The following is a 13,090-nucleotide window of genomic DNA, read 5'->3' as shown; positions in this document are numbered from 1 at the left end:
TTGTAGGATTCTGGACAGGCTGAGCATCTAGAACAATGAAATCCACTGAAAAATAAAACTTATCAACCTGGATTAGCACATCTTCAATAATACCACGGGGCACCTTGACAGATCTATCAGCTAGTTGGAGTGTTATTTTGGTTGATTTCAGCTCACCAAGTCCTAGCTGCTCATACACAGAATATGGTAACAAATTGACGCTCGCCCCTAAATCAAGCAATGCCTTCTCAATCTTATGATCTCCTATGACGCAAGAAATGGTAGGAGCTCCTGGATCCCTAAATTTAGGAGGGGTGTTGTGTTGAATCATGGAGCTGAGTTGCTCCGCAAGGAAGACCTTCTTATGAACATTCATCTTACGCTTTTGAGTGCATAAATCTTTAAGAAACTTAGCGTAAGCAGGAACTTTCTTGATAGCATCAAGCAACGGAATGTTGATTTGCACTTGCTTAAACATGTCCAATATCTCATTAAAGTTGTTTCCTTTCTTAACCGGTGCCAGACGTTGAGGAAAAGGTGCTTTAGGCACACAAGATGGCACATGAGTGGTTCCTGGAGAGTCAGAGTGTTGTTGGACTTTGGATGCACTAGTATGTCTCTCCATTTCATTTTGATCTTCCCCATTGGACTTTGATTCTTCCCCAGGCATCTCTACTTTGTTCTCGATCTGTTTACCGGACCTAAGGGTAATGATTGATTTGGCTTGCTCATGATAATGTTCTTAGTTTGAATTAGAGCCAATCTCATACTGTCCTTTTGGATTTACCACGGGTTGACTAGGGAACTTGCCCTTCTCTCTCTCACTCAATGTGGCAGCAAGTTAACCCAACTGTACTTCCAGCTTAGCAATGGATTGTGCATTTGCATGTAAACTCTGCTGGTTAGCTAGTAAAGTATGTTGGGTGTCTTTTTGAAATTGAAGTGAACTCTGCATAAAGAGATTGAGTGTATCCTCAAGAGATGGTTTCCTAGATTGTGGAGGTACTTGTTGATACTGTGGGAACTGCTGAGGTTATTGACTGCCAACTTGGTAGTAAGGTTGCATAGGAGGATTTTCAGATGGTCCTCCTTGTTGTGGTCCTTTTGCCCAAGAGAAATTTGGATGTCTAGCCCACCCTGGGTTGTAGGTGTTTGAGTAAGGATCATTCTCAGTTCTCCTAAAAGTGTTCATAGCATTCACTTGTTCAGAGAGAAATTCTGAAAATGCTGAACTAGATGGACAAGACTCGTAGGATGGGCGAGACTAGAACATATGGCACATGACTTGACCTGAGTTGTTTGTGGAGGTCCATTGTTTAACATTAAAGCATCCATTTTCTTTGTCAGGTTATCAATTTTGGAATAAAGATCTGGCGTGACTCCTACCTCATATATACCCCCTTGCTTCAGTGGTTGAGGACTTCTTTCACCTCTATTTGAATAGTCCCATTGGTAGGAGTTTTCACACAAGGTTTCAAAAAAATTTCAAGCTTCGACATCACTTTTGGTCATGAATGACCCTTCACTGGTGGCGTCAACCATGCGACGGTTTTGGGGTGTCAGACTGTCATAGAAGTATGGAACCTGTTGCCACTTTTCAAAACCATGGTGTGGACATTTAAGAAGTAAATCCTTCCATCTTTCCCAACATTTATGAAAGTGCTCACCCTCTTTTTGTGTGAAATTCGTAATTTCTCTACAGAGAGTATTAGTTTTGTGAACCGGGAAGAACTTGTTTAAGAACTTCTTAGACAGTTGGTCCCATGTAGTGATAGACCCAACTCCTAGAGAATTCAACCATGCTTTCGCCTTATCCTTCAAAGAAAAAGGAAAAAGGCGCAAACGGATCGAATCGTCTGAAAAGTTTTGGAACTTAAAGGTGGAGCAAATGTCTAAGAATTCTTTCACATGATGATATGGATCCTCCTTATCTGAACCATAAAAGGAGGGCAACAATTGTATGACCCCAGGTTTAAGTTCAAAGTGTGCTGCCATGGTGGCAGGCAACACTATACATGAAGGCGCATTGAATTGGACAGGAGCTGAATAATCTCTAAGAGATTTAGTTTCATTCTCTTCCGCCATTTCAAATAGGATGTTTCTAAATCTTCTACGAAAGGTTCTTTCTATTTCAGGATCAAAAGGTGCTAGTTCTATGTTCAGAGATCTACGTCCTAGCATAAACTATGTTATTGCAATGTAAGAAAGAAAACTAAACTAAGATGCAACCTTTAGAGAAATAAAAATAAAAATTATAAATTCCTAAAAACAAGAGAAAGCTATGTAAATGAGAATTGGAAGGAAGAACCCAGAAAAGGATGTTTGAAGATTTGGGAGCTCCTCCTTTTGAAGACAATCTTATTTAGCAGCTTCCTTCCTCAATTCCTGTAAACATAAAAAACAAAAATAAATTAAATTTCCTAAAATAATGCTAGAAGAAATCCTAAGCAACGGTTAATTTCTAAAAAAGAAAGTTTCTAATCTTTCAAAAAAAAAAATTAGGTTGGTTTAAATAAAACATCAAGTTTTTGGCGCCGTTGCCGGGGACTGTTTCGGTCCAATTAGATTTAGGATTCTCTTTTATCATAATTCATAGTCTTAGGTTTTTACTAACTTTAGGTTAAAGTTTTTTTTTAGAAACTAACCTGTTTCCTGTTTTGTAGGGTCCTGACATAAACTTCTAATTTGGTAATCCCTTTCTAAATTCTCTACTTTTTCTAATTTCTACTTTTAGAATTAGGGTTTTATTTTTTAGAAATTTTCTAATTTTAGGCTTACTTTTTTAGAAATTTTCTATTTTCTAATTTTAGATTTAGATTATTCTTTCAAGTAACTTTCTATTTTCTAGTTTTAGAAAATTTTCCCTTTTTTAGAAACTAACTTAGCTTTTTATTTTTAATATTAGAAACTTTCTTTTTTAGAGATTAACCGTTGCTTAGGATTTCTTCTAGCATTATTTTAGGAAATTTAATTTATTTTTATTTTTTATGTTTACAGGAATTGAGGAAGGAAGCTGCTAAATAAGATTGTCTTCAAAAGGAGGAGCTCCCAAATCTTCAAACATCCTTTTCTGGGTTCTTCCTTCCAATTCTCGTTTACATAGCTTTCTCTTGTTTTTAGAAATTCATAATTTTTATTTTTATTTCTCTAAAGGTTGCATCTTAGTTTAGTTTTCTTTCTTACATTGCAATAACATAGTTTATGCTAGGACGTAGATCTCTGAACATAGAACTAGCACCTTTTGATCCTGAAATAGAAAGAACCTTTCGTAGAAGATTTAGAAACATCCTATTTGAAATGGTGGAAGAGAATGGAACTAAAGCTCTTAGAGATTATTCAGCTCCTGTCCAATTCAATGCGCCTTCATGTATAGTGTTGCCTGCCACCACGGCAACACACTTTGAACTTAAACCTGGGGTCATACAATTGTTGCCCTCCTTTTATGGTTCAGATAAGGAGGATCCATATCATAATGTGAAAGAATTCTTATACATTTGCTCTACCTTTAAGTTCCAAAACTTTTCAGACGATTCGATCCGTTTGCGCCTTTTTCCTTTTTCTTTGAAAGATAAGGCGAAAGCATGGTTGAATTCTCTAGGAGTTGGGTCTATCACTACATGGGACCAACTGTCTAAGAAGTTCTTAAACAAGTTCTTCCCGGTTCACAAAACTAATGCTCTCCGTAGAGAAATTACGAATTTCACACAAAAAGAGGGTGAGCACTTTCATGAATGTTGGGAAAGATGGAAGGATTTACTTCTTAAATGTCCACACCATGGTTTTGAAAAGTGGCAACAGGTTCAATACTTCTATGACGGTCTGACACCCCAAAACCGTCGCATGGTTGACGCCACCAGTGGAGGGTCATTCATGACCAAAAGTGATGTCGAAGCTTGGAATTTCTTTGAAACCTTGTGTGAAAACTCCTAGCAATGGGACGATTCAAATAGAGGTGAAAGAAGTCCTCAACCACTGAAGAAAGGGAGTATATATGAGGTAGGAGTCACGCCAGATCTTTATGCCAAAATTGATAACCTGACAAAGAAAGTGGATGCTTTAATGTTAAACAATGGACCTCCACAAACAACTCAGGTCGAGTCATGTGTCATATGTTCTAGTCTCGCCCATCTTACGAGTCTTGTCCATCTAGTTCAGGATTTTCAGAATTTCTCTCTGAACAAGTGAACGCTATGAACACCTTTAGGAGAACTGAAAATGATCCTTACTCAAACACCTACAACCCAGGGTGGGCTAGACATCCAAATTTCTCTTGGGCAAAAGGACCACAACAAGGAGGATCATTGGATATCTTCCTATGTAACCTTACTCCCAAGTTGGCAGTCAACAACCTTAGCAGTTCCCACAGTATCAACAAGTACCTCCACAATCTAGGAAACCATCTCTTGAGGATACACTCAATCTCTTTATGCAGAGTTCACTTCAATTTCAAAAAGACACCCAATATACTTTACTAGCAAACCAGCAGAGTTTACATGCAAATGCGCAATCCATTGCTAAGCTGGAAGTACAGTTGGGTCAACTTGCTACCACATTGAGTGAGAGAGAGAGAAGGGCAAGTTCCCTAGTCAACCTGTGGTAAATCCAAAAGGACAGTATGAGATTGGCTCTAATTCAAACTAAGAACATTATCATGAGCAAGCCAAATCAATCATTACCCTTAGGTTCGGTAAACAGATCGAGAACAAAGTAGAGATGCCCGGGGAAGAATTAAGTCCAATGCGGAAGATCAAAATGAAATAGACAGACATACTAGTGCACCAAAGTCCAACAACACTTTGACTCTCCAGGAACCACTCATGTGCCATCTTGTGTGCCTAAAGCACCTTTTCCTCAACGTTTGGCATCGGTTAAGAAAAGAAACAACTTTAATGAGATATTGGACATGTTTAAGCAAGTGCAAATCAATATTCCGTTGCTTGATGCTATCAAGCAAGTTCTTGCTTACGCTAAGTTTCTTAAAGATTTATGCACTCAAAAGCGTAAGATGAATGTTCATAAGAAGGTCTTCCTTGCGGAGCAACTCAGCTCCATGATTCAACACAACACCCCTCCTAAATTTAGGGATCCAGGAGCTCCTACCATTTCTTGCGTCATAGGAGATCATAAGATTGAGAAGGCATTGCTTGATTTAGGGGCGAGCGTCAATTTGTTACCATATTCTGTGTATGAGCAGCTAGGACTTGGTGAGCTGAAATCAACCAAAATAACACTCCAACTAGCTGATAGATCTGTCAAGGTGCCCCGTGGTATTATTGAAGATGTGCTAATCCAGGTTGATAAGTTTTATTTTTCAGTGGATTTCATTGTTCTAGATGCTCAGCCTGTCCAGAATCCTACAAGTCAAATCTCGGTTATCTTAGGACGTCCATTCTTGGCCACATCCAATGCAATCATAAATTGCAGGAACGGAGTTATGAAGCTCTCCTTTGGTAACATAAAGATTAAACTCAATGTTTTCAATGCTGGACAACAAATGTCAGACTCGGATGATATATTTGAAGTGAACATGATTGAGAGTCTAGTGCATGACTCTTTCCTTGAATCTTCCGAGGACGCTCTTGAGACTTGTTTAACACATTTTGGCATAGATTTTGACATAAAAAGTTCCATCCAAGAAGTCAATGCATTGCTTGGCTCTAATCCGAAAATAGATACAACAAAATGGAAAGCTAGAGTTGAACCTCTTCCACCTTCTGAGTCTAAACTGGTCCCGTCTATTGACAAACCACCCAATGTCGACCTTAAACAATTACCTGAAACTCTCAAGTATGCATTTTTAGGACCTTCTGAAACCCTACCTGTCATCATAGCTGCTAACCTTGATAAAGAACAGGAGGGTAAGTTACTTAATGTTCTTAGAGAACATAAGGCAGCTATTGGGTGGACAATAGCGGACATAACGGGAATAAGCCCCACGGTGTGTATGCATTATATTCATCTTGAAGAAAATGCAAAAACATCGCGTGAAATGCAAAGGAGGCTTAACCCTAACATGAAAGAGGTCGTTCGGGCTGAGGTGCTAAAATTGTTAGATGTTGGTATCATTTACCCCATTTCGGATAGCACATGGGTCAGTCCAGTGCAAGTTGTTCCTAAAAAGTCTGGGATTAGGGTGAAAAAGAATGAGGATAATGAGTTAGTACCAACGCGCATGACTACTGGTTGGCGAGTTTGTATTGATTACCGTAAACTGAACCTGGTCACAAGGAAGGATCACTTTCCTCTTCCTTTCATAGACCAGATGCTTGAGAGATTGGCAGGGCATAGCTATTATTGTTTCCTGGATGGTTATTCCGGGTATAATCAGATTCCCATTGCTCCCGAGGATCAAGAGAAAACCACATTTACATGTCCTTTTGGTACATATGCCTATCGGCGTATGCCATTTGGGTTGTGTAATGCGCCTGCGACCTTCCAACGATGCATGATGAGTATTTTTTCAGACATGGTTGAGCGTTTCCTTGAGATTTTCATGGATGATTTTTTAATTTTTAGCTCTACATTTGATGAATGTTTATACAATCTATCTCTTGTCTTGGAAAGATGTGAAAAAATGAACCTGGTATTGAATTGGGAAAAGTGCCATTCTATGGTTCAAAAAGGGATTGTACTTGGGCATGTTATTTCAAGTAAAGGCATTGAAGTTGATGAAGCCAAGATTGATTTAATTTCAAGTCTTCCTCCACCCAGAACGGTTAAGGAGATTAGATCATTCTTAGGGCATGCAGGATTCTACAGGAGATTCATTAAGGATTTTAGCAAAATTTCTCGACCCTTATGTAATTTACTAGCTAAAGATGTTGCTTTTGTCCTTAATGATGAGTGTTGGCAAGCTTTTGATAAGTTGAAGCATTTACTGACTTCCGCTCCAATCATCCAACCACCTGATTGGAGTTTACCTTTTAAGCTTATTTGTGATGCTTCGGATTATGCTGTTGAAGACGTCCTAGGACAAAGATTGAACAAAATGCCTCATGTCATTTATTATTCTAGTAGGACTCTAAATGATGCACAGCTCAACTACTCTACCACTGAAAAAGAATTGTTGGCGGTAGTATTTGCTCTAGACAAATTCAGGTCGTATCTCATAGGGTCAAAGGTTGTAGTGTTCTCAGATCATGCAGCATTGAAATATCTTCTTTCTAAAAAAGACGCTAAACTTCGATTAATTCGGTGATTCTCTTGCTACAAGAATTTGATATTGAAATTCGGGATAAAAAGGGTTCCGAAAATGTGGTAGCCAACTATTTGTCTAGACTTGTCTTGGAGTCCACAGTAGACCCTTTGCCAATGAACGAGTCTTTCCCTGATGAACAACTTCTAACTATTTCTCAATTACCTTGGTATGCGGATATTGTAAACTATCTTGTTATAGGTCAACTTCCTTCTCATTGGAGTAAACAAGATAAATCCAAATTTCTTGCTGAGGTTAAACATTTCTTTTGGGATGACCCATACTTATTCAAAATTTGTCCTGATCAGATTATTATGAGATGTGTGCCTGAGAGTGAGTTTCATAGTATAATCTCCTTTTGTCATGATCATGCATGTGGTGGTCATTTTGGTTCAAAGAAAACAGCTGCAAAAGTCTTACAAAGTGGATTTTATTGGCCTACACTGTTTCGAGACACCCATGCCTTTTGTTCAACATGTGATAGATGCCAACGTACGGGTAATATTTCCCACAGGAACATGATGCCACTTACCAATATTCTCATTGTTGAAATATTTGATGTTTGGGGTATTGACTTCATGGGCCCATTTCCCCCGTCATTCAGTTATGTGTATATCCTTGTGGCCGTCGACTATGTCTCTAAGTAGATTGAAGCAGTGCCATGTAAAACGAATGATCACAAAGTTGTGGTCCGTTTCTTAAAATAAAATATCTTTTCTCGTTTTGGCACTCCTCGAGCAATTATAAGTGATGGGGGTACTCATTTTTGCAATAAACCGTTTGAATCTTTATTGAAGAAATATTCCATCACTCATAAAGTTGCAACGCCATATCATCCACAAACAAGTGGTCAAGTTAAGGTGTCAAATCGGGAGATTAAATAAATTTTAGAGAAAACGGTTCGCCCCGATCGTAAGGATTGGTCGTAACGTTTGAATGATGCTCTTTGGGCATATCGTACGGCTTTCAAAACCCCGATTGGAATGTCTCCGTACAGGCTTGTCTTTGGAAAAGCCTGTCACTTACCTGTGGAATTAGAACATCATGCTTATTGGGCTATCAACACTTTTAATTTTGATTTAAACAAGGCTGGATCACACCGTAAACTTCAACTCAATGAGTTAGAAGAAATTCAAAATGAGGCATATGAGAATGTAAAAATTTATAAAGAATAGACAAAAATCTTCCATAACAAATCAATTCTTCGCAAGACATTTGAACCGAACCAGAAAGTATTATTGTACAATTCTAGGCTACGCCTCTTTCCTGAAAAATTACGTTCGCGATGGTATGGTCCTTATCGAGTAGTACAAGTATTTCCTCATGGAGCAGTTGAGATTCAAAATCTAACAGATGTGAATATTTTCAAAGTAAATGGTTAACGGCTGAAACCATATTTAGATGATTTGGTGAACAAAGATGTTGAGGAAATTTATTTGGCGGACCCAGGTTATCAAGATTGATTAATTCATGGTCCATTCTTGTCTGGCTGAAGACGTTAAACTTAGCGCTATTGGGAGGCAACCCAATTTTTCATTCCATTTCACTTTTCTCATTCATTAGTTCAATGTTTGTGGGTAGCATTGCTGCAAACCCTCACGAGACTACAACTCGTCCACTAGGGGTAACCTAGGGGTTTAAAGGCTTGTTGCATACGCTAAATGCAATCGAGAGCACCTGCGAAAGTGGTATAGATAGGATTTTCTTTTTGCGTTTTTATCATTTTGCTTTTGTTGATTTCTATCTTATGCTGACTCGCTCTTACATAGATATTTTTTGGAAAGCCTCTAGATTCTTTCATACATGTACTATTTGTCCATCACTCCTCTTTTACTTTTGTTGTTTCACGAGCATTGCATGTTTATTTCTTTTACATTAAGGACAATGTAGATTTTAGGTTGGGGGTGGGCGATTAGGTTACCTCATCAGTATTTTCGTGGTCTTGAGCACAAATTGTGAAATTTTTTTAAATTTTTCTGGAATTTCTTGTGCATTTGAAGTGATTTTGAAGGATAAGTGTGATTTTAACATTGCAAGGTACAGAATGTCGGTAATTTATAACTCTTGGATTCAACCATCTGTTAGATTTCATAGTTAAGTTTGAATTGTTAACCCAAGATTAGAACTTTTAAACATTGATTGAGTCATGATCTCACATATCACATCTCGATTGCACATTAAGGTTCCGTTTCAACATTGAATGATTAACTTGGTAATCACCAAGCATGAAAGGAACTAGCCTGAATATTTTTAGCTTCAGTCTATAAATAAGAATTGAAAGAAAGGGTGAGTCGAATAATCGTCATCATAGGTTTGCTCCCTATAGATGAAGATTCGATTCCCCATGGTTGACATGAGAAAAGGGTTAGGTGTACAATCTTTACCATAGGTTTGCTCCCTATAGGTGAGGATTTGATTCCCTTCCTTGGCATTACTGTTCATGAAAAAAAATAAAATCAAAGGCTGATAGAATGAAAAGTTAATCTGTAAGGCAAGTGTTGGTTTCAGTTTTGGTTGTCATGAATTTCATTGCTAATTACCAATGATATCATGAAATTGACAATTGGATCTCTTAATGATTATAAGTCGAGATTACACTATACACTCATGGAACTCGATGTTCAGAATTGTTCTAATTAATGGATTAACATTTTGAACTTGATTATAAAGTTTACCATGAGCTAGATTCCAAAAAAAAAAAAAAATACTGCTCACCATTCATGAATCCTAGAATTTTCGCATCTCAATTATTGGTTCACAAGTCACTCGGGTTCACAGGAATTTTCTTTCATTTCTAAAATTAGGATCTCCACCGTTGGATTTTGATTTAATGGGCCCATATGTAATGGGACCCACTTGATGTATGATTTAGTGCAAGGGAGGGCCCATAGTGCCGGGGTCCCTCCATCACGCATGTCCCACTCTCTATCTCTCTCTCTCTCCCTCTCTATTTCTTTTTTTTATGTATGATGATAATGAGGTTGTGTGGCCCACTTGAATGGACCCCACCATGAAGTAAGTAATTTATCCAAATCGTCTATGGGTGGGGCCCACCTTATATGTACTGTACCCACACCATCCTCCATGAGGTGGCCCACCTAAGCAGGGCCCACCTCTAATGTATTGTTAAGTCCAGCATCCAGGGATGCTGGACGTTTGATTGGAAAACACAAATATCAGCTTGTTTCCAAGCTTAAGGGTGGCCCACTTATTTTGGCCCCACCTTGATGTATGTCTTCAATCCACACCGTCCATTCCTTTTCCAACCTCATTTTAGGCGTTGAACCGAAAAATGGTGTCAACCCGAGGTCCTGGCGGGCCATATCATATCAAATGGTGGTTTTCACCATTGAAACCTTCCCTGATTGTTTATACGCTGAAATATGCCCAATATTGGGCTTGTTTTGCTTGTCTTGAGCCATGGAGGGCCATTGGACGGAGTGGATTCTCAAAATGTGGACCCCACCTGTGACAAACCACAGGAATCAGAAAAATAATTATATATATATATATATATATATATATATATATATAATATAACATCAGCAGCAGCGCTGCTGTGTCAGAGCAGGCAGCGCCTGTTGCTGCCTGAGCACCAGCGGACGGACGGACTGGCAGACGGCCAGCAACCTACGGCTATAGCTGTGGTCCCCACCTTGATGTTTATTTATCATCCAATCCATTCATATGGTGGGCCCTCAGAAGTTTAGGATCAATATGAAATTTGTTTTTCCACTTCAATCCAGGTCTGCGTGACCTTCTCAACAGGTTGGATGGAAAGCAAACATTATGGTGGGCCTCACGTGGAGCCCACAGCGATATATGTGTTTCATTTCCACCGTCCGCCTGGACGGTGGAGCCCACTGCGATATTTGTATTTTTATCCCCATCGTCCAGGGCCGGTGGGTGTGTTCATGTGCATGCGTTTGTGGGTGTGTACGTGTGTGTGTATATATATTTATATATATATATATATAATATTATATTATATATAATATTGTATGTACTATATATATATATTATATATTATATTATATATAATATATTGGTGGTGGGAGGCCCATCTCAGTTTGCTTGTGGCCCATGGTTGAGGCCCACTTTGATATATATGTAAGGCCCATGGGTCGAGGCCCATTTGATGTATTAGGGGCCCATGGGTTAAGGCCCATTAAAAATATATTGGGGCCTATAGGTTGAGGCCCATTTGATGTACATATGGGCCCCAATTGGTGAGGCCCATTTGATACACATAAGGCCCATGTGATTAGGCCCATTGTGATGTTATTTAAGGCCCATGGGCTATGGCCCATTGCAATGTACATAAGGCCCATTGGTGAGACTCATTAATGCTGCCCATTTGATGAATGTAAGGCCCATGTGATACGGCCCATTTGATGTATTGAAGGCCCAATGGGATATACCTAAGGTCCATTGTAATGTGCAATCCCAACATAGTTTATGTAATGATGTTTATAACAGTCGTGCCTTGGGAGCAATGTTGGTTTAACGTCCACATTGCATGTTTAAATGTTGGTTAAACGTCCACATTACGATGCTCCCTAGGGCCCATTGATAGGCCTGTACTCGTTTTGTGTAGGCCGTCTAGGCCATCTGCGTTGTAAGGATAATGCATTACTTTATAACATGTGTAGTATAGCTCCATAACTCATGATCATACGCATCATATGTATGCTTGATATGAGAAGTGACTGATCATGGCATATGCCTTCTGACAGATTGTTTAGGGGCTGCCGGATAGCGAGTGTTGCCTTACATGAGCGCATGATACACGCAGGATTCCTGCATGACTGAATAATGTGATTCATGCATTCGCATTGTGTGATATGGCACTTTACGCCCTAGCGACATCAGGATCGTAGCCTCCACAGGCGTATCGTGGTTGGCAGGATTGGATACCGAAAATCTTGTTCTACATGGGGTGCTATAGATATCCCTGGGTGAAAGTCCCTAAACCCTTATGGTACCAAGAGGTTGCTCCAACGTCTAGACTGAGTGGGTGCATGAGTGCCGAGTGCCGATTACCAGATGGTTGCACTTTCCACTGTGTCGTGGTCGGTTGGAAGGGGATGAGGCCTTACCCACCCGAGAGTAGGGGGCAATGCTAGGTTGAGTCTGACCAGCTCGAGGAATGGGTCCGCTATTGACGAGTCGAGCCTGATATTGGCAGGCGGATAGTGAGGTCTTTTCCACTCACCTTATTGCGCGTGATGGGGTGGCAATCTGGCTTGGAGTGTACTAAACCCCGGTGATATTTCAGATTTGAGCCGTATTGACATGTGGACTTAGATGAGGGTTTGTGTGCTTGAGTTGCATTTCGCATTGCATGGCCTTGGTATGGCCGACATCATTCATGCTTTGCACCGCATGGCCTTGGTACGGCTATGGTATTCTTAGCTTTCATCAGCATGTTCTGCATTACTCTGATACTGCATAACTGCATTACCACCTTAGCACACACTTTCACCACCCTTTAAGTTTTCTATAAGCTTATGCACGACCGTTGCGTACAGGTGACGTTGGATCGCAGTAGCGCTGAGGCTTGAGCACGTGGCAAATTATTTTGGAGTTTTTGTTCATCATCATTGTATTTCCCTTTATGCTTATTGTACTTGTAAAGTTTTTTATCATAGTGAAAATGTGATGGAGTTTTTGGTTATTATTTGTGGGTTGTACCTTTGGTTATGCTTATTACGAATCAAATTGATGTTGAAAATCCTCCTCGTAGCATCCTAGGATCGGAACCTGGCGAATGGGCGCTGAGAGCCGAGAATGGGGGCCCACTATGGTTTCAATGGTGGAAATCATTATGCCCACTGTTTCCTGTGGTATGATCCACTTGATCTTTTGATATGCTTCAATTTGGGGCTAAACCCCTTAAATTAGATGGAAAAACGG

General features: G+C 39.6%; 2 non-coding genes across 2 annotated transcripts; one reads left to right on the top strand and one right to left on the bottom strand.

Moving 5' to 3' along the window:
* The first annotated feature begins 1,579 nt into the window (after positions 1–1,579).
* LOC131231992 (small nucleolar RNA R71) lies at positions 1,580–1,686 on the top strand. The gene has a single exon (XR_009164603.1). It is a non-coding gene; the product is annotated as a small nucleolar RNA R71 (small nucleolar RNA).
* Positions 1,687–3,654: 1,968 nt separating this feature from the next.
* Positions 3,655–3,761, bottom strand: LOC131232177 (small nucleolar RNA R71). Its single transcript, XR_009164792.1, has one exon. It is a non-coding gene; the product is annotated as a small nucleolar RNA R71 (small nucleolar RNA).
* Positions 3,762–13,090: the final 9,329 nt, after the last annotated feature.

This window comes from Magnolia sinica, chromosome 17, assembly GCF_029962835.1.
Source record: "Magnolia sinica isolate HGM2019 chromosome 17, MsV1, whole genome shotgun sequence".
NCBI classification, from domain to species: domain Eukaryota; kingdom Viridiplantae; phylum Streptophyta; class Magnoliopsida; order Magnoliales; family Magnoliaceae; genus Magnolia; species Magnolia sinica.
Note: the sequence above shows the minus strand (reverse complement) of the source record. Positions and strands in the feature narration are given on the sequence as shown.